The 19,028-nt window shown below is 42.8% G+C and overlaps 1 protein-coding gene across 6 annotated transcripts in view; it reads left to right on the top strand.

Annotated features, from left to right (window-relative positions):
* The window catches only part of gria3b (glutamate receptor, ionotropic, AMPA 3b), a 207,017-nt gene that overhangs the window by 25,763 nt on the left and 162,226 nt on the right, over nucleotides 1-19,028 (top strand). The window lies entirely within an intron of this gene.

The following is a 19,028-nucleotide window of genomic DNA, read 5'->3' on the forward strand; positions in this document are numbered from 1 at the left end:
TTTCAAAGCAGCTTTACAGAAAATGCATGAGTGCACATTACAATTTAGATTAAAATGTGCACAGCAGTGATGTTTTTTTTTTTTCTAAGACGTAATGTCCTAATTAAACTAAGCTTAAAATAAGCCTTGTCTGTGAAAGCAGGCCTAAATGTATATTTTATCTTTCCAAGCTTTTAGTTTACCTTCGAAGCACCGACAATGCCAAATGGCACTGGTTTGTGCAAAGAAATATACTGTAATTCAAACAAGCTGTTGATGTTTATCCTTTTATGCTAAGATTCTCTGGAGTCTTGCTTTAACATGCAGTGCCCCCACTGTTCTCAGTTACAGTACATACGACAAACCATAAAATGCTTAATTTGATTAAAGCACCAGCAAGCACAATGACACAGGTTAATGCAGCCGGCAGTAGTTTGACTCAAAGTAGGGCTGGACAGAGGAGTGTTATCCAAGTGTAGGGGTATCATCGTTTCACATTGATCTTTAACTTAGGTGTCATATAGACTGGTCAAATTGTCAAGATTCGCTAGTTAAAGTATTTTTTCAGAAAAAAAAATAGAAAGCAGAACATCAATAACTTCCAGCATTTTGATATTGTAGCTCTTTATTGACATTTTCACAATTATAGAACTCCCAAACCAACTGTGTTGTAATTTTGATAACATTTCTATTGATTCCTGTGTCAGTTGACGAAATGGAGTGGAATAATAGTGCTTTCAACAGTGTTGCATTATTGTTTGCAGTCATCTAGCTGAATATAACAAAGAACATGTTTGATTACATGAGGGTGCTACTTCCAGATCAATAATGTCCGGCTGACTGTACATTATCCTTTTCTTACTGCTTGTTGGAGTTCGTGGTAGTGCTGCACTGACCCTAACCAATTTCGTGAGTTAAACCATCATGATTTCTGCTCTCTCATCCATGTTCTTTCCATGTTACTTTGGAAATGGTTCATTTGAGCAGTTGTTCTCGCTAGTTCACGCATCAGCAAGTAAAAGCTGTGGGTAGATTCAATACGAAGACTTCTCAGCTTGCCGTTATGTGTCCGTGGCTGTTTGTGTGACAAGCAATGAAATATTAAGTCACTCTCAAGTCAATCTGCAAATGCAAGGCCTGACACATGGCTCCTATTTATAACTCTCTCTCTCTCTCTCTCTCTCTCTCTTCCTTTGTGTGGGCTCTCGCTGCTTTCCCCCAAGTTACTCAGCTGGATTGTTTTCTTGTTAGGCTTGCATGTGGATCAGAGAGTTCACCCCAGGCAGAGATGATCCCTAATCCCGTCCAGCTGCAGACTGAAAAGACAATCTGGAGCGAATCCATGCTTGAACCTCCCGATGGTGCGTTTGTTTGCCTCAGATTTCCTCTTTTTGCAAAAGCAAAAGAAAGAAGAAAAATGTGATCTGTCAAAAGTGAAGCACTCTTTAAAGACATTTGAAAAGGGACAATGGCTCCTAAGCCTGTCATTGTGCTTTTGTGCTGGCTTGGGTGACCTGGAAACTTGGTTGCGCAAAATAAGCAGCACAGACTCTCCCTTCTGTTCAAGTCAGCAGCTCTGAAACTCCGACTGTCTCAGCGCTCAAGAAGACGCCACTTCCGTCACCTGTGTTCTCCCTTTTTGTGGCCCTGACCCTGGCTCTGCGTTAACCCAGCGGCCCCTCGGGTAATAGTTGGGCCTCTCATAGGCATTGTGTGTTTCTTTCCTCATCACTCACATCTCCAATGCTGTTCAAGCTGGACTGCAGCTTATTGTGAAGACACCGCCTCCTCTATCTCTATTACTGTCTTTCGTTCCTCCCTGTGCAGCCCACTGTTATCACAGGCTCTAGGATCTGCTGGATGTGCAAGCATTTAATGAAGGCCAGTGTCAGTGATGAGAGGATTCAGAGCTCTGCCAACGGCATCCTCACCCCACCGATGACTTCGACTTCCCAATTTACATACTATTAGTGCTATATAGCACTGAGATAGATTTGGAGGAGAGCGAAGGGGATTGGCTGGGAGAAATGTTTCAAAGAATGTGAATTTCTGCTTGCAGTGGTTTTCAACAAATAGGACATCCTCGTTGGTTCTGATTGGTTGGATTAGGGCTGGAGTCTGTCTCTCAAATTTAGGGCTAGTTAACAGTCAGGGTAGGGCATGTATGTTTCCTTCATCAGCAAAGTACTTTAGCGTGTAGTAGTGGTATGCGAATTGGGATGCTGCCCACATCTCTTTCATGGTATTTGGGTTCTTTACCTCAAGTCACTGAGCCACTCCTAGAAGACACATCTGTGGGCTGCCTGCAGGCGAGGCATAAGAAATGCTGAGATATATTCATACTGCCAAGCTCTGAAATAAAGGGATTTTGAGGCTCAGCCTGTAATGAAGTAGGCCCTCTTTGCTCTAGCATTACAACCTCAGCAAGGACTCCTGAAAAATGAGATAGGAAAGTGGACTCTTCACTCTTAAAGACCGAAAGTAGGCTTGAGAGCGAGGCAGAGAGGAGCATAGAGCATTCTTTACATGATAGCTTCAAGGTTAAAGAGTCCTCTCCCCTCCCACCCGTGGCCTGTTTAGTTATTCTGGACAGTAACGCCAGAGCTGAAAGAGAGTGCCTTGGGAGACTTGCTTTAAATTCATGCCAGTAATCAAGCAAACAATGCAAATCCCTTTCTTGCTGGGATTGAGTTTTTATCAGGCACTGCTTGTCATGAATTCCTATATATCATTTGAGAACACCTCTATGGTGAAAGCTATATTACAAGAGCTGGTCAGTCCTTTGTAGGTTAGTATCGGTGATGCGGAGGAGGCCGTGATGGATAGATATGTGGGTGATATGAGTGAGCTGCCTCGAAGAATTCAGAGAGGCTGAAAAAGAGAAAAGCACAGAGAGAGAGAAACTGAATGGTGCATCTGAGGTGCCATTTTTTTCATCCTGCTTTACAAGAAACCAAGTTGAAACACATACCACCCACAGTTCTTGTCTCTCCCCTTTGAAAATGGCCTCTCTTGGAAACTGCAGTTAAGTTACCCAGAGGAAGAGGCGATTTGCAAATGGCCTCCTTGACAACTTCCCCTGAGCTCTCTCTCCTCACCGAGGCTTGCTGCCCACTCCAGCTCCTGCTATGGGGGCGACTAGCATGATATGCTAGAAGGAGTCCAAGGTCTCTGCTTTTTGTGTACATGACAGAAAACTTTTTTCATACAACAAACAAGCATGTAAGAGTGCTTCATTCTGTGATTTCAGATAGCTTCTGATCAGTAAGAAAGCACTTGCTTATTGAAAATGTAAATTTTCATGCAGTATTTTACACCTTTTTTGAAGGTGTGAATTATTATTATTATTATTATTTAAATACAGTAGTTTTAAAAAAGGGCTTGACATTAACTTTTTTGGCTCACCAGTCACTGTGGCTAGTGGTTTTCCAAAGTTACTAGCCACTCAGTATTTTCACTGGACACAAGTTTGACATTGATACCATGGGGAAAAACTGCCATATCCTGTAGATATTTTTAATATTATCTCATAATTTGGTGGCAGGTATATTAGGCTGCTGTCACTTTAATTCCTGACGCACGGATCCATTATACTGTTACGTGTGCGTTTTCTTTCTCAACCCTTTACATTCACTAAAAACATAATTGACTGTGTTTACATGAATAATCGCCAAATACTCAATTTAGTGCTGAGAGAAAATGAATATTGGAAGCATTTCAGATATTTCAGGATCAATAAGTATCGAAAAATCTAAATTTTTACAACATTAACAGCACTTAGTTTATTATTTCTAGATGCCTTTTTGAAAGACTACAACTGAAAAAATATGTATATTACATATAAAATTCAACCCGCCAAAGTGGCTTACGCCACTTACACACCACTACATGTAATCCACCTGCATTTGGCAGGGTGGCGGGTGTTAATGTCAAGCCCTGTTTATAACTGTTTATGATTCTTTAGAGTGAATTAGCATATTGTTAGGTATATCGCTATATAGATTAAGCATGTCTAAGCATAGCTAACATAGCTAAATTGTAGCATAGTTTTAAAACGTCTCAGGTTACGTATGTAACCCTGGTTCCCTGATAGGGAACGAGACGCTGCGTTTGAGACGCGGTGGGGGAACGCTCTGCGTGATTACGTCGTGAAGCACGTGTAAAATCAGTCCAATGGAAGCCCGCTACGACATAGGTGACGTCATAGACCAGGAAACTATAAAGCAACCCTGAAATCAGACCGCGATAGCTTCTGAAAAACCTGAAGCAAGTCGATCAGGGCATGCAGGAAGTATGGCAGGCAAACGCAGCGTCTCGTTCCCTATCAGGGAACCAGGGTTACATACGTAACCTGAGACGTTCCCTTTCAAGGGAACTCGAGCTGCGTTTGAGACGCGGTGGGAACCCTATACCCACTACGCCATAGTGACAAATGCCCGTTCTGTGTGAGGTCCTGCGCACACTAAGAAGCAAGCAACCTCGCCCCAGGAGTGGAGAGGTCAAGGTCATAAAACCTGACAAATGTATGCGGAGAGGACCACCCTGCCGCATTACACACGTCAAGAAGGGAAACTCCCGAAATTAAGGCCATAGAGGCCGCCATACTCAGAGTAGAATGGGCCCGCACAGCCATAGGTGAAGGCTGTCCGGCCGCTTCATAAGCCAATGAAATAGCCTCGACTATCCATTTACTCATAACCTGCTTAGATGCAGGGCATCCTCTCTTGAGTGACCCAAAACAAACAAATAGTTGCTCAGATTTACGCCACAGGGCAGCTCTGTGAACGTAGGCATCTAAAGCCCGGACTGGACATAACAGGTTAAGCTGTTCCTGGTCAGGGGTATTAAAGGGTGGAGGATAGAAGGCCTGCAGCACTATTGGGCCCCCAACATTCAGTGGGACCTTAGGAATATAACCCGGCCTGGGGTAGAGAAATGCCTTCACCATACCAGGTGCAAATTCCAGGCATGAAGGAGCAACCGACAAAGCATGTAAATCACCAATTCTCTTGATAGATGAGATAGCAAGGAGAAATAAAGTCTTTAGAGTGAGGAACTTTTCAGAAACCTCCTCGGTGGGCTCGAAGGGAGATAAAGCCAGACCCTCGAGTACAATGGCCAAGTCCCAAGCCGGTGCTCTAGCGTGCAGTGCAGGTCTCAACCTCAATGTACCACGGAGAAAGCGAGTAATTAGAGGGTTTCTCCCAATAGAAGTACCCCCCAGAGGGGTGTGGTAGGCAGATATAGCCGCCATGTAAACCTTTAGGGTGGAAGGAGATAACCTGACCGAGAAACGGTCTTGCAGAAAATCAAGAACTGAACCAACAGGGCAGTTAACCCTCTGAGACCTAAGGGTATTTTTACAATAAATTTTTCGTCTGGTGTTATTCACTAAAAAAGCTTGTAAAACATCAACACTTTTGTGCACAGACAATTGACACACATCTTTTTTTTCAGGACAAATTGAACTTTCAGCTTATTTGTGTTTCATTGATGTCACCTGAATGTAAAATAAGTTATGGGACCACAAAGACAAATGAAAAAATAAATCGGAAATTGAATCACTGAAATATTTATTGAAATCACACACAAATAAATAAAAGCTAAGCAATTTTCCTCTGGAAAACAGTTTGTTCAAGTCTTTGGAGTCCTGGAGCACAGGAATGAACATTATAACTTGAACAGAACAAAAAATATTTACATTTTTCCAAAGGAAGTCCAGGCGTTTTGGGCCTCATGAAAATCACTGATGCCAAGCCTCAAAACAGTTCCTATCAGGAATCACACAGAGGGCCACATCACAGGCTTTGCATTTCCAGGGGGTGGCCTGTTTCACCTGCCTTGTCTGTTTGCAGTTCACACATTGCCTTCTACCATAGGTGGCCTTCTTGCTTGCTTCAGTTTGTTCCGATGTTTGGACGGGTACATGGTTACTTTGTTGCTGGGTGGGAGGAACAGCAACTGTAACACCACAGAGTTGGGCTGTCAGCTCCTCCAGAAAAGCCCTGTGGGTCATGGGCTGTTGCTGCTTCTCTGCACAAACTTCCTTGTGAAGTAAAAAACTGCAGCAGCCGTCCATGACCTATTCCTGGCAGCTGCTGGGATGCTGCAGCAGAAGTGGAAGGGCCCTCCTCAGTGGAAGAATGGGAGCTTTCCTGTCTGGCTTGGGTGGGTGGGCTGGTGTCTTCATCATTATCACAACTGTAAAACAAATAAATAAAGCAAAATATTAGATCATACAAATTAGATCAATTACTGTTTTTGTATTTGATTTTTCACATAAGATTACAATGGCTGAGATTGCTACTGTACCCCCAACCCACCACAGCTATAATATGACCATTCGCTTTCCAGCCAAAAGGTGTGACCGACCCCCCACTATTCTCTCCACAGGTAAAAGGTGTGACCAACCCCCCACTACAACATCCTTTGTTTGTATCTCTAGGTAAACTCAGACAAACAATGGCTGAGAGACAAAGTGTAATCCACAACTCTGTAACAAACATAAACAAATGAAATACTACTTTTACAGAACTTATTTTTACATATTTAGAAAATTTATATTTTATCATATTAGTTTTTTCTTCTTTTTTTATACTTTTTACAGTAAATAAACTCAGACATACAATGGTTGAGAGACAAAGAGTGTAATCTACAACTCTTACTACTCTGTAACACACACAGAAAAACGAAATACTACTTTTACATAACTTATTTTTCCATATTTAGAAAATGTATATTTTATCATATTAGTTTTTGTTTATTTTTATACTTTTACAGTAAATAAATAAATGTAACTTACTCTTCAGCAGGGTCTAGACGATTCTGGTAATCAAGTTCCTCATCAGTCAAAAAGCTCTCTTCTCCAGAAAATCCATCATCCTCCATGGCATCCAAAAAGGCCAGTGCTTGATTTACATCCATGTTTCTCAATCTCTGAGGATCCATTATTCTCCGTGTTTCTCTGTGTATTATTCAAAACTCGCGTCTCTCTGTGCGTCTCTCTCTCTCTCTCCTCGAAACCACTGTGCCGTGCGTCTCTCTCTTTCCAAAATATCACCCTTGGTTCATGCGTAATGACGCACACCAACGTGGACGACGGATCAGCCTGTCATTGGTCAACAACCTCACGCAAAGCATCGCGAGATGTCCAAAATGGCAGCTTGCATCAAGCTAGCAGCAAATATGACGGAAAATTTATAAATTATGGACTTCAGAGATCAAAACTGGGATATACACATATGGATTTATTACTGAAACACTCTGAAAGGACGCACAAGTTCCAGGCTGGATAGAAAACCTTCTGAAAAGGCTAGAAAGACACCAAATACACCCCCGTGACGGCTAGCGTGTTAGCTTTCTGCTGCAAAAAACGGTAAGGAAATCGATCAATTTTTCATCAAATAATATCAATATTTATCGGAGGAGTCGTGTGGCGTCGTCGACGATGCCGTCGGTTTCAGAGGGTTAACAGGATCTAACTGACGTTCAACACACCACATGGTGAAAAGTTTCCATTTTAGCGCATACAGCCTTCTCGTGGAAGGAGCTCTGGATTGAAGAATGGTTTCTACAACATCGGTCGAAAGACCGGTCTCCCTGAGCCTGGCCCCCTCAGAGGCCAGGCCCACAGTTTCCACAACTCCGGCCGAGGGTGAAATATCGTGCCCCCGGCCTGAGACAGGAGGTCCACCCTGATTGGGATCTCCAAGGGGGAGCCGTCCAGAAGAGACACCAAGTCCGAGAACCAAACTCGGGTCGGCCAAAAAGGGGCTACTAGAAGCAGACGAGCCCCTTCTCGGCGAACCCTCTCCAGAACCCCCGGAAGCAAAGATATCGGGGGAAAGGCGTACAGGTGCAGCCTCGGCCACACCTGTACCATAGCATCCAGACCGAGAGGAGCTGGGTGCGTTAGAGAGAACCACATGGGACAATGGGTTGAATCTGATGATGCGAAAAGGTCTACCTGAGCACGACCGAACTTTTCCCACAGGAACTCCACCACTTCTGGGTGAAGTCTCCACTCCCCGGGCCTCAGCCCCTGTCTCGACAGAATATCTGCTCCCACATTCTGACGTCCCGGAATGTATACCGCCTTGAGCGACAGTAACTTCCCCTGGGCCCATAGGAGGATCTGATGGGCCAATTTGCAAAGGTGACGTGACCTCAGACCCCCCTGATGGTAGATATAGGAGACCACCGAAGTGTTGTCTGTGCGGACCAACACGTGATGGCCTCTCAGGTCTGGCAGGAAATATTTGAGTGCTAGAAATACCGCCATCAACTCTAAACGATTTATGTGCCAGGAACATTGATGGTCCTGCCACAGACCTTGCGCCGAGCGGCCACTCATGACCGCCCCCCATCCCGTGAGGGAAGCATCCGTCGAAAGCGTGATGCGTCGACAAGGAGCCCCCAACACTGGGCCCTGGGCGAGGAACCAAGGTTTCTTCCACAAGGCCAAGGCACGAAGGCATAGCCGTGTGACCTTGATCTTGCGGAACGGATTTCCCCTCGGAGAAAACCCCTTGGTCCTGAGCCACCACTGCAGGGGTCTCATGTACAGAAGGCCAAAAGTAATAACGTTGGACGCAGCTGCCATGAGACCCAACAGTCTCTGAAACTGTTTCACAGTGAGTGACTGGCCTAGTTTCACATTCTTTGCGGCTGTGAGAATCGCAGAAATACGAGCAGGAGACAGGCGTGCCTGCATTGTGGTCGAATCCCAAATTACACCTAGAAAAGTGGTCCTCTGAGCAGGGAGGAGCACACTCTTTTTGGTGTTTAGCCGCAACCCCAAACTCTTTATGTGGGACAGAACAGCATCTCGATGCTGAACTGCCACCTGCTCTGACTGAGCTAAAATCAACCAATCGTCGATGTAATTTAATACGCGGATGCCCTGGAGTCTCAACGGAGCCAGAGCTGCATCCACGCATCTTGTAAAAGTGCGGGGAGATAAACCTAGGCCAAATGGAAGAACCCGATATTGGTATGCTTCGCCCCCGAAAGCGAACCTCAGGAACCTCCTGTGATGAGGATGGATAGATACATGGAAGTACGCGTCCTTCAAGTCTATTGTGACAAAACAGTCCTTGGACTGAATCTGTGATACAATCTGTTTGAGTGTAAGCATTCTGAACTTGAGTTTCTGAACCCTGCTGTTTTACTGGCGCAGGTCTAGAATAGGACACAGCCCTCCATCCTTCTTTGGAACAATGAAGTAACGGCTGTAAAACCCTGACTCTCTGCTGGGAGGAAAAACCCTTTCTATAGCTCCCTTTCGAAGAAGTGTCAGTACTTCTTGCTCCATTACCAGAGCCTGCTGTGAGTCCACCACCGTGGGGAGGACTCCTTGAAATCTGGGCGGACGAGAACCGAGCTGAATTCTGTAACCCTTTCTATTATGTGCAGGACCCATAGAGAAATATTTGGCAGAAGTTTCCACGCTGCCAGAAATTCCGATAAGGGAACCAGTCTCTCGAGACTGGCCTCTGGATTTGATTGAACAACCATTTCGGTGCCCTGAAGCGGCGAACCGGCAGGGAACAACCGAACTGACCATTCTACAACCCTCCTCAGAGGATTGCATGGGGACGCTGACACCTCGGCGCCCTGAAGCGGCGAACCGGCAGGGAACAACCGAACTGGCAGCGCTGCGACCCTCCTCAGAGAGTCGCACCCCAGAGGGCGCCGTTAGGAGAAACGATTTCTCAAAACCGTCCCTCTTTTTTTTTTTTTTCATTCGACAGGACTTCTTGTCTAAGCTTTATTAGAGATGACGACAGTCCTCAGATCTTGCCTACCTCTAACTAGATTAGTTCCTACGACCCTCCTCGGAGGATCCTAGGAAAAAGCAGGCACCTCGGCACCCTGAAACGGCGAACCGGCAGGGAGACCGAACTGACTGCTCTACGACCCTCGGAGGGGGATCGTATGGGGACGCTGACACCTCGGTGCCCTGAACGGCGAACCGGCAGGGAACAACCGAACTGGCAGCGCTGCGAACCTCCTCAGAGAGTCGCACCCCAGAGGGCGCCGAGGAGAAACGATTTCTCAAAACCATCCGTACCCCGGAGGGGACCACCCTTAGAAGCCTGATAGCCTCGGCATCAGGTCTTCTTCTTTGTACTCTATGCCAGTTTCAGGAACATAGATTGGTGAGGAAGAAACCTCTGGAACGCCACTGAAAGGTTTAGTTTTCTTGAAAGTGGAGCGTTCAGAAGAACAGACATTTTTATCTTTCTTTTTCTTTATTTTTATATCAGAAAAACGTATACATATAAACATATATATATATATATATATATATATATATATATATATATATTCTCGAATAGAGTCAATGCTGACATCCTCACATATATCTATGTCCTTAAATACTTTACCCTTTACCCACCAGTACTGCCTAATAAAATGTATTTATTATTAAAGATGGCTGGTGGGTAGCGTCGGGGTTAAAAATGATGACGCCGACTCGGGAGAGAGAAAGCTCGCAAGCGTCTCTATAATCCAAGGCACTGTCATACCATGATACTTAATACCCATAACATTACTCTAGTTAGACGTTTGGGTATTAAACACATAAAATAGAAACCGGTTTATTCCACGATCTCGACACCTCAGTGTGGAGATAGGGAAAACCAGTAGTCCCCGACGAGGAGGCTGAGATACAGAGTTTTCCTGTTTTTTGTTTTTTTTTAGATTTATTTCATCTAATAGACTCTTTTTATTTTCACTCTCATAATGTTCAGCTGTCCAGTAAATATTTAACCAGCAACAGCATTAGAAAAGCCTCCTTTTAAAAGCTCCTCTTTATTCAACAGAGTTATGAGCTGCCTATTTATTGAAAAATCAAACATCTGCCTTTTTCTTAATATTTTTATTTGTTTTGTTCACTTTTTCTTAACAAAACACTAACGATACCAATTCCTCAGAACTGGAAATCGCAGCACACTGGATCTGCAGGTGAAAGCTGAGATAGCCCGCCCAACCCACGCTGTCAGATCCAATTTCGAACCCCAAAATGCGAGTCGCCGCCGTGTCTAGGCAACAGAACGATCCTCAAAGAACGATCGGCGAGAGCGGAGTGTCTTCATAGATAGACTCATACAATGCTCACAATCAGCCCCCTCGAGGACTGACTGAGCATGCTCCACTCCCAAAAAAGCAACACAAAGCTGATGCGTGTGTCCCCACCCGTATATAACGAGGGCAGGGAACAACACACCGTCTATAATCTTGCTTGCTCGCCATAATAATGATAGATATATTGGGCTTGACAGACAACAATAAATAGACAAGGACAGATATACAGAGAGCGCTTGCTGAAGGTGCAGAAGCTATCGCGGTCTGATTTCAGGGTTGCTTTATAGTTTCCTGGTCTATGACGTCACCTATGTCGTAGCGGGCTTCCATTGGACAGATTTTACACGTGCTTCACGACGTAATCACGCAGAGCGTTCCCCCACCGCGTCTCAAACGCAGCTCGAGTTCCCTTGAAAGGGAACTGTACAGTGCTGGTACCATGATTTCTGTGCAATTATTTGGTACAATTTGAAGTACTTTAGATTACCATATAAATACCATGTTACATGGATATAAATATTCAACACCATATTATTGCCATCTGACACCATGTTTTCTAAGTTAAGTTTAGTATAGCTTCCTGATAATTATCATCGGTCTATGGGAAAGAGTAATTGGTTCTCAATGTCAGTGGACTTTCACTGGATTCATTACCTGATACACTATCTAGTAGATGTGAGTTAGGTTACATGATAGCATGTTCTCCCTAGTGTTTCCTTGAGATTAGCTGTTTTTATTGCATGCCCTGTAAAATGCGCTGTGTTTTGTCAAATGCTACAGTAAATCCACAGCACCCCCTCATGCCATATTACAATGGCATCTCTGGGCTGCATGCTTCCATTGCTCTCTACCCAGCTATAGGAACATGCTCAGTGCTGCACTGCTGATTGGGGATTAGGCAGTTGTGGGAGACTTTGTCAACAGCTTTCTGAAAATCCAATTACAGAATATCATAAGCTGTACATGCATCAACCCCAGTCATAAACCCCCAAGGGGGAGAAGAAGTAGAAGGAGATTGTTGCAACCATTGCCCTTGTAATACATTTCCTCTGTGGAGAATGGATGATTTGTTGGATATTCTAGCAGGAACAGCAAAATACTGCGACAACAGTGGATTGCAGAAAATGCTTAAGTGAATTAACAGTTTGTTCACAATTCTTATTTGCTGGAATACGTGGTCATTACTTACTTTATGTAGAGACTCTTTTTTTCTAACAGGGAAAGATATCAGATATGTGTGCAGTCTTTGGATGTCAGAATACTTTGCTGTTTATCATTGTTTAAAGTGCAGAGACAACTATAAGTAAGTAATTCGTAGGTTGACGTAAGAGTGAAGGCACTGTGGCACTATGGATCTGTTCTTTCAAAGCATTGCTCTGTTTTGCTTGAGTGGCTCGACATGTCGACCTCTCGACCCCTGGATTAACCACAAACTTAGGGTGAAATTACGCAGTTCACCTTAAATAATTGGATTCAGATTTATGTTACCATTAAGCTGCATTAGCTGTCATGTTTTGAAGGGCAGTTTAGTACCTTTATGATGCTTTGCCATTTTTTAAGATTGATAGCCCCAAGTAACCATTCACTTTCATTGAATGAAAAATAACAGTGTGAGTATTCTTAAAAACATCTCTTTTAGTGTTTCACAGAAGGAAGGAAGTCATCAGAGTTTTGAATGACATGAATACACAATGACAGATTTTCTTTTATGTGTGAGTTTAGAAAACATTGTGGAAATCATTTTCTTAAACCTTGTATTTTTGTATACTTCATATATATGCAATGGCATTTTCGATGGAATTTGCAATGTAGTTGTCATACTGACCTAGTAAAGGTCTTCAACAACTGCTATCTGAAACAGTTCTTGTAATTAATTCACCACAAATTGGAATAAGGTAAAAATGCAGTCTTTCTCTGAAACACACAAAGGCTGAAATGATTGCATTTGGGTTTTGAAATTGTAAATGTGATTTTTTACAAAGATCAAGAGACATAACCGTGATATTGACCAGCTGATTAGTCATTGACTACACAAACTGCTGATGTCAAGTGAGGTTGAAGGGTCTAGAGAAGAGTTATGGTACATTGTGTGTGTGGGGGGTGGGGGGGGGGGTATTGGTACGGTTAGTCATGAACCTTGAACAGGGGAGCAACGCATGATGACTCTATTCTAAACCGTGGTGAGATGCATACCTTCATAGCATTAGTTTCCTATGAGTCTCCTAAACGGGGGAAGATATCCTCCTTAAGAAATATGTGCATTTTAGTTTTTTACATATGAGATATGAGTTTAGCATGTGCAGGTTGATGATACACCAGCCAAAGTGTTATTAAGGGAAAGAAACAGAAACATTTGCTAATTTAGTTGTCATAGCACAAAAGATACAATTATTCAAAGAGGCTTTCTTACCCCATTACTTGTGGTCATGGTCCTCCATACACAAGAAATATCTTCTTACCCCATCTTATCCAACTGTTTATGTCCTGTGCTTGAGTGACCATAAGGAGTTCCTATGTTCTATGGAGTTTCAGGTTTTTCATGATCTGTGTAGACATTATAAATCTATCAAGTATGGGGTTTTATTTTGGCTGGAATGCTGCCTATGCAGTGCAAATTGCTACTTATGTGTTGTAGTGAGCCAGTTTGTAACCCATAAACAGCCACAATGCCATCTGAAGGCAAACTGATGCTTCAGGTCTGAAATGGCTAAAGGACAGAGGATACATTATGATATGGGCAAATGAGTGCCCTAAGCAGTGTTGTATTGTTGTAGGGGGTCAAAATAGAACAATGAACAATTTAGAGCATAAATTGTAATTATTTACAAGCTTTGCAGCATAAAACATCTTGCAGATGTTTTTTCATTTTTTCAAGATTTATTTTTTGTGAGCAACAGAGATGCAAAAACTCTGTTTTCTGCTTATAGGAGGCAGAAGTACTGTTTTGTGGTCAGTTCGATAAAGTCGGCTCAAAAATACATGTCTGTGCATGCAAGATGATGTGGAATCTGAAAGTATTTGCCTTTCATAGACACATGACAATAACACGCTTGTTTAGCAGGACGGGGATTCTTGTTTTCAGAAACAGTTTGAAGGACTTCACATGACTCCTCACAAGAGCAGATACAATTACTTGCTCAAACCCCCAGAGGACTATCATCCTGTGAGAGCGTTGTGTATGGGGGGAGGTGTTTGGGGTGGCTGGAATAGCAGAAGCGGCGGAATGAGAAGAGAGAGAGTGAGGACTAAGGACAGAAGAGGACAGTGAATACCGAAAGCTGGATGATCGACTCTGACATTTGCAGCGATGTGTTCTAGGTCTCTGGGCCATGTACAATAATGGTGGTGAAAGATGGCTTCAAGTGCATGACACTGCGATTACATTATTTCAGTCCGAAACGCAGCCGTTGGGACAGAGCCTTTTCTAATGGCTCTTATCGTTTCAACACCAGTGGCCTCACAGTCATTCGGAGCAGCCAGACATGAGGAAATGCATTGTTCCTCCTGCAGTGCAGAGAGCATCCTGATTAGCAGAACGAAGGCACGTTTTGACGAATACCCGGTAATGAAACCGAAACCGGGGTGAGAGGGTAAATATGGAGGGGCTGAGGAAGTATCCTTTAGCCATTGAGCGAGTCGTGGTTAACATTACTCAGCACTGTTCCCTGAGCTGAATGCCCCACGCCCAACAGAGTAAACATGTTATCAAGATGTGACGTGACATGCCAGGACCCTCTGAGTAATGAAAAGCAATGAGGCTATGCTTGCACTTCAAAACAGGGTTTATAGTGATTTCAAGCACTGAGATTCGTCTTAATCTCATGGAATTACTTTAAGGAATTTGGCAAGACCAGTGGTACAAACATTGTACTTCACGTTGATAAAACAAAATGTTCAAGAATGCTCAAGAAGGGCCTCAATCATTCAGCTGTTAAGGTCCTTGAACGCTGAGTCCAAAATATTCGTATGCGTTTTTTCCTATTCGTTATCCTAAAAATTAATCACGCACAGATACTTTGCACACTGAGTCTGATGCGTATTAATTAATCCATTGCGAAAAAATCCGCAGAACAATACAAAATGGAGTCCTCAAGCAGTGAGGATGATTTTGTTTTCCTCTCTCTTCTTAAAAAGAGAAAAAAAAAGGGAAAAAATATGGGGTCCATCCAAACCTGAGATTGCGTAGAGAGTTAGGAGAGTTCCACCTCTGAGGGATTATCCCGAGCGATTCAAAGTTTACTTCAGGATGTCAGTGGCTCAGGTTGATGCTTTGCTAGTGATACTGGAGCCACATACTAAAAAGAAGACCACCAATTTCCGTGAACCAATTGATCCTAAACAGTTCTGGATTGTGGCGTTCACCTGTAAGGTGGCTCTGAATTGTCAAAACACCTCTCAAAATGCTTTGCTACGGATGCGAAAAGCGCAGAAAATCGAACCCGATCCGATTTCGGACGAAAGTTTCTGAGGCAGTGTGTAAATGTGATTGACACAACACGAGGTCGTATTTATTTTTTAGCATGCGAAAATTTCAGACGAGAATTTCAGACTCAGTGTGCAAGGACCTTTACACTCAAATGTTGCAAACCATTCCCTTTGTATAACCCTAAAGGGGTTATTAAGTTCACCTAAAAATTCTAAATCTCACCCACCCTTTAAGTCGTTCCAAACCCGTAAGACTTTTGTTCATCTTCAAAAGTTAAATGAAGGTATGTTTTAATAAAACCTGAGAGATTTATGTCCCTCCATTAAAAGTATATTCTATCAAAACATCTTTTCCACCTCAGAAAGTTCATGCAGGGTCTCATATTTATAGTTATAATCAATTGTCAATTATTGTCAATCATCAGTGTTATGTAAATTCAAGCCTACCATGAAGCGTGCACATGAAAAACGTTTAATTCTGGAATATAGCATACAGTTGTCTTCCATTAATCCAGTTGCATTAATATTTTCAACCACATACATATTGTCCAACTGGTTATTTTGTCTTTTTTCGCTGTTTAACTGTGAAACCGGATTAAATTGCAAGTAATGTGGTTTTAATGTGGAGTCCAATGCTGCTAATTTAAAGTAGCACAATTTATGTACTGCTTAGATAATGACGCTTTTGGCAAAGCGATTTAGAGATTAAACTACTTGTGTGCTTTGGAAAAAAATAGCATTAGTCTTAAAACCAACTGATATTGAGATATTTAGGAAGAGAAAGGTGCCAGGCCTGAAACGAGTAAGCTTAGGGGTTGAGAGACGATTGAAAGCAAAGGCATCTGACATAATTTATGTATTTGGTTTGAGTTTGTTCAAACCCTGTCCTAATAAGTCCGGGACAACTGATGGAAGGGAAGCAGCCAGCTCCTATCCCTGAGGACAAAGGCTGTGTCAGAACTGGCCCAAATTAGGAGTAATGTAAAGGAAATCCTGCAAACCAGCAGAGCCAGTGAGGAGACGGGCAACTTACCTAGCCCCTTCAAAGGGTAATTGTCACTCCAATGCAGGCCTGTTATCACACATACATGCCAGTGTAATGCAGCTGCATGGATGTCCAGCTGTTGAGATGCCATCTTCTAGAGCAATAGACCAGACAGGGATTTAAGACTCTGGCCTAGTTAGACTTTTGATATCAGCATAAGATCTGGTCTATTTAGTAGCTTATTCAAGCCAAGAACAGGCAGTTTATATGTTATATTTGGGCTTTGGGTAAATATGAAATCATTGATACCAATAGAGTGATTGACTTGCTGGACTAATAAGTGGTCTCGGTTTGACTGGTGAGCATGTTAGCTCCTGATGGCTGATCCCTCAACTACAGCATCTGATTCTAATGGACCAATCAGGTTGGAGCTTGAGCTTTTGAGTGCAGCATGTGTCAGACAGCCATTAAAGAGCAGTGAGGGGTCTGTCTGAGATCAAGCAATACTCCCCACAACCATTACCAAGACATCAGAGCTCCGCTGTTCAGAGAGTTTAGTCACAGGTCCAAATGGAGAACAGGAGAACAGAATAACTTTTCACATCTCTTCAAATGGCTAACGAATTAATTACAAGTAATATATTTACATAAGTCAGCAAAATGACAGAAATTGCTTAAAACACCTTTTACTGCTATCTTTAGAAATTGTTGAATAGGCTATTTTGAGTTACTTTGACAACATTGCCAATCATACCATTGTTTAAGTAAGCATTGTGCAGAGATGTTAGTGTTTTGTAGTGATGTATGTCTCGAGACTGGACTTTTACGTGGTCTCAGTCTCGTCACGGCCTTGACGGCCTTTAGCCTTGGTCTTGTCTTGGTCTCGGTCTTGTCTTGGTCTCGGACCTGTCGGTCTTGTCTCGGTCTCGCTGTCTCAGACCGACATAGTGGTCGGGAGATTTACCAACGTTCGATAATGCAACAGTATTTGAATTTTCGTGTTGCTCGTTTCGCCTATTTGAGCAATGTATATCTTAATGGTCCAGTGGTAGAATTTTCGCCAACCGTGTCAGAGTTTGTGGGCTCTAATCCACACTCTTAAAGTTTTTTTTTTCTCGTATAGTTTTTTTTTTCTCATCAATACCGATTATGTTCATCAGTGGTTGTATATCAAGCAGGGACACGTTTGTGTGCATTATGTTTTGTGATGTCACCAGAACGAATAGAGTACACTAGCAGTGTTGTGCCTGAATGCGTTCATTGAACGATAGTTCATGAACTCGTTCATATTTTGGGCGAACGTGAACTGAACGTACTGTATAACTGCCTGGTGAACGTTACTGTGAACTCGTTCATTCTGGTGTCTTTGAACGGCACGCGGCGCGCTCTCAGTTTAACTTCGTTCAATAGGATGCCAGATTTCTATAGAGCCTTCCAGGCGAAAACCCGGCTAAAACACAGCGTAAACAGGCCTTAACATGTAGCGGAAAAACACCCAATCTGGCAACACCAGCCACCAGCGTCTCACCGCCGCATGTGTGATTAAAACAAAATGCTGCAAGGAAGCGTCGTATGATCATTTAAACGAGTTTTATGACAAGTTCGGTGAGGATGGGAAAAATCTTACATTTCTGTTCAAACTTTGCCCGCCGATAAAATATTTGCTGTCTGTAGTTCTATATTGGTTGTGGCAATCATTTTGAAAAATAATAGCTCGCAGCAACATATGGAACTAGTTAAAAATTTTAAAGTATGAACTGAACTGAACTAGTTCATTTTAAAACTTGTGAACTGAACTTTAACTAGTTCATGTAGAAAGTGAACTTTCCCAACACTGTACACTAGTCTGTTTTTTTTCCCCTCCGGTCTCGACTTGGTCGCGGTGTTGGTCTCGACCTGGTCTTGGTCTTGTCTTGGTCTCGATACCCTCTGGTCTTGGTAGTGTCTTGGTCTCGGTTTAGGCGGTCTTGACTACAAGTCTAGTGTTTTGTAGGAGACCAATTTTTTCATTAGCCAGCAGTGAAGTATGAACATAGAAATGCTGAAAGGATCGATATTGCTGGTCAACCAGTTCAGATGCTGGTTTCCTCTCCAGGGTTCTTCACTATCTTGAAAATGTCTTGATAACGTTATTTATTTAGTCACAGATTTCACGATTTGTTTCTAAAAGTCTAAATTTGTTATTACAGTTAACATTTGTAAATTTAATTTAAGGGTTATATATCGATCATAAATTCATTTTATTTCTTGCATACAAAACTACCCACATTGTTGCCCTTTGCTAAATATTGTAACACAGATGAGAAGAGGTTTTCCGCAAACTGCTTTCTATCCGTGTCAGTTATGAGATTGTTCTTGGTTCATAGAAATGTGCATAATTATGCTTCATTTGCTTCAAGTGTTTTGGGAGAATAAGGAACAGCCAATCAGACAGTGTTTTGTTTAAGGCAAGAGTGTATTGATGGGTTCTCACTGTTAGACACAACACAGCACTTTCATCAGCTGGAAATAATGCAATTATTTCTCTGCTCATATTCATGCAGTCAAAACA

Source organism: Siphateles boraxobius, unplaced genomic scaffold (genome assembly GCF_051911475.1).
Source record: "Siphateles boraxobius isolate OS27281-9 unplaced genomic scaffold, OSU_SipBor_1 2, whole genome shotgun sequence".
NCBI classification, from domain to species: domain Eukaryota; kingdom Metazoa; phylum Chordata; class Actinopteri; order Cypriniformes; family Leuciscidae; genus Siphateles; species Siphateles boraxobius.